Source organism: Camponotus vicinus, unplaced genomic scaffold, assembly GCF_025532165.1.
Source record: "Camponotus vicinus isolate PSW18456_S1 unplaced genomic scaffold, iyCamVici1.0 SCAF_10, whole genome shotgun sequence".
In the NCBI taxonomy this organism is placed as follows: domain Eukaryota; kingdom Metazoa; phylum Arthropoda; class Insecta; order Hymenoptera; family Formicidae; genus Camponotus; species Camponotus vicinus.
In genome coordinates, this window is record NW_028141946.1 from 822,533 (window position 1) to 825,884 (window position 3,352).

At 32.3% G+C, this 3,352-nt stretch overlaps 1 protein-coding gene and 1 long non-coding RNA gene across 7 annotated transcripts in view; one reads left to right on the top strand and one right to left on the bottom strand.

Annotated features, from left to right (window-relative positions):
- The window catches only part of Ptp10d (Protein tyrosine phosphatase 10D), a 34,786-nt gene extending 33,844 nt beyond the window's left edge, over positions 1-942 (bottom strand). The window contains exon 1 of one of the 6 annotated variants that reach the window (XM_083080449.1): positions 712-942. The gene's annotated coding sequence lies outside the window, so the exon portion shown is untranslated. Of the gene's footprint in view, positions 1-384 lie in introns of all 6 variants that reach the window. The other 5 variants (XM_083080444.1, XM_083080445.1, XM_083080447.1 and 2 more) reach the window with 5 other exon arrangements.
- Positions 348-1,408, top strand: LOC145960762 (uncharacterized). The gene is made up of 2 exons (XR_014435455.1): positions 348-1,092; positions 1,200-1,408. It is a non-coding gene; the product is annotated as an uncharacterized LOC145960762 (long non-coding RNA).
- Positions 1,409-3,352: the final 1,944 nt, after the last annotated feature.

Consider the following 3,352-nt stretch of genomic DNA (forward strand, 5'->3'; position numbering starts at 1 on the left):
CATGAACATTACAGTTTAGTTTCATCTCTTATAACTCAAATAATTTTCTGATAATCATTCAGCTTTTTCCAATATTTCCTTACTCTAGTATTAATAATGATATCTCTATTGCTAATAATGAGAACATGAAAATATATCGGTAAAAGTGTCAAAATAAATTAACACAACACAGTATTCTTAAAAGGCTTTTTAAAAGAATACAAAGAAGTATATTCATTCAAAGAGAAATATCAGAAAAAAAGTTGATTATTCAATATTTAAATAGTGTCATATTATTTCAGCTAAGAAATTTATAAAACAAGGAAGAATTCTCTTGCAATGTAGCTTTACGAGAAATTTATTTATCAAAATCTAGACGATATATTTGCATAATAAATGTAACACCGAAAGATATTGCCACGTGTCATCAAATGATAAATGGAAAGACCCCCATAGACCCTGTCAATTCCACGCAATGACATTTAAATGGATGTGACGTCTTCACGGAGCTCGAAATCCCGAACGTGGCATCTGTAATCTCACATCCATGTTGACGCATCTTCTCTTACATCTTCTTTTTCCCCGGGTAACACATCATTCCCTGCCCTTCCCTGACATATTCCCGAAGTAAGGTAAAAACACCAACACGCATTCGCATCGCCTCGCTCGCTCGTACGAATAGACAATATCACGCACTTATACACGTGTATAAACTAACGACCACACACGTACATCTCTCCACCTCCTGTTTCTTCCTCTCTACCAGCATCTCTTGCTACATCCTCTCTCAACCCTCACCACACTTCACCCGCTGCGTCCCCCGGCCTTTGCCCTCTACAACGTTGTTCCTGAAGCGACAGTCACCACCTGACACACGTACGCGTGCGCACGCACACACGGACACATCTCGTCGGTGCGTACCACCTTTATTCATAGAAATCGTTGCTCTCCCACACCTACGCAGGTAGGTCTCTGCGAGCCTCGAAGTCAGAAACGTGGTTAGCGTAATTAGCGCCCCGTTGTAGACAACTGTCAGTGTTAGAATCTGTAATTGTGCGCGTTTAATTCCGTAGAGGAGTGGCAAGGGATGAAAAAATCAATAAAGCGGCGCAGGTATTTGGCTCGTTCTCTGGGAAATTTATCTCGCTCTTATCTATAACATAAAGATATAATTATTACTAAAAAATGCTGCAAACTTTCTACGTTTTATTTCTTTATAGGTGATTTAATAAACGCCTTGCTCGGTAGCCACTTGACAAGTAGCAAAATAACAACTCAACCAACTGTCACTTCAGTAATAGTATCGAAAATGTATGTGTCTAGTTTACGTCATCAAAGTCACTTTCACCGCTAATGTATCTTTTAACGTAGTATTTTCTGTAGTATAAATTGACAAATGAAGTAATTTGAAAATAAACTCGTACATTTATTCTTCCTTTGTTTAATTCATATCCAGTATGATAATATAAAACGATACAGAAATTAGCAGACACGTGTAAGTACGTCCATATGGATTTAAAGAGAAAATTTATATTAACTGTACACAAATAAAAATATATAAAGTTATACACTCGCAGAATATGGTTGCAATAAATAAAACAATATCGACCAAATAAAAGCTCTACTTTTTCAAAAGTAATGGTTATTTTGTAAAACTAAATTTACATCTATAATAATGATATGTCTCTTTTACATTCCATTACATATAATTCTGATAAGCAAAACGATTCTGTTAGCGACATCTGGTATTATATTAGCAGGCAACATCAGCTTCTACTATGACAATTGTTGATTTAAAGACAAATGAAAAGATAAATGTAATTTTTTATTTGTCACAAAGAAATCAAGTTTCTTTAATGATAATAATAAAATAGAATATATTAATTTTCCACGAATTTTTATTTTATATTCATTCTCAATGCTTCTTTTTTAACAACTGACGGTAAAAGACGTCGTATTTAAAAGGCTAAATAAATCGAATGATCAATGGAAGCGATTTCGTCATTTTTATCAATGGCACAATTGACTATAATTATTCGACTACCCACAACCTGAAATAGATGCGTATACCTGAGAATGTATGGCGAGGGCCAAGAAAACTGACGTCATCAACAGGTTGAGATATCTTTTGTCATCTTTCATCTCTCCTCATCATGACGTCATCGTCGAAGCAGTTGGTCTGCAAGCCTTTTATGAATAAATCTCAACAACAGCTTAATTACAAGAAAAATATTTCACATATTGCATCAGTTATTTACCGATATTTTATAATCAATTTTTTTAATACAAAAACACCGATGATCAAAGAAAAGTGTCAATAATTGTATAAACTCTATATTAATCAAATAAATTAATTATTATAATCATTACTCATATAATTGTGAAAATAATATACATATATTATATAACATTATATATATAATTTTATATTTTTTTGCAATTTATATATTTCTTATAATATTATTTTTTGTTAATAATATGTAATAATAAATTATAAATATTTAGAAATATTCAAAATTTTATTTTATTCAGCTATTTACCAATCATATATAATACGTATAATTTAAGTAAAAGCTATAATTATATTGCATTACCTCCAAGCATTTGCAAAGTATTATCCTTTTAAATTATATTGACGGAAATGATTACTCATACCACAATGTTGCTGCAATGTTCTGTGAGTATATAATTAATTTGTATTTGTATTTATATTCTGTCTATAATGATAGACATTATCATTGTTCAAGAGAATTAAAAAACTATACTTGATATTCCATGAAGCAAATTTTAATTTAAATAAACAATTGCTTATCTATATCTAATTGATATCGATGTTTATGGAATTAATAATCTTAAAAAAAAAAGAAAACATTATTATTTAAATTAATTCAAGATAATGGCATGATACTAAAATAATCAATATACACAACTTACGATAACACTTCGAAGACATAATAATCTTATAAATTGCATAATATGTCCTTGAATATAAAAGTACCTGAACTTTTGTAGACTTCTAACGAGATGATTGAGCGCACCTGCACATTATGCACCTAAACTGATAAAAAAATACAATTCTTAGACGATCTTCAAGCTACATTGTTGTCCTCTCATTCACATACATTTAAAAAATCCGCACACGAATCCCTCTAAAACTGCAATAAAGATTATGTGAAATGATCCATCTCTTCTTTGACGATCTGACACGATTCTGAATGGACAGACCGGTGATGTTTCGCAATATCGATGATCCTTCGATCTCGGAACACGATGATCGAAGATTTCTACGGGTCGGGGACATCTAACAATTCGCGATCCATCGCGCATGCGCACACACTGGTCCTGTCTACCTACGACGGATTCTGGCGAACGG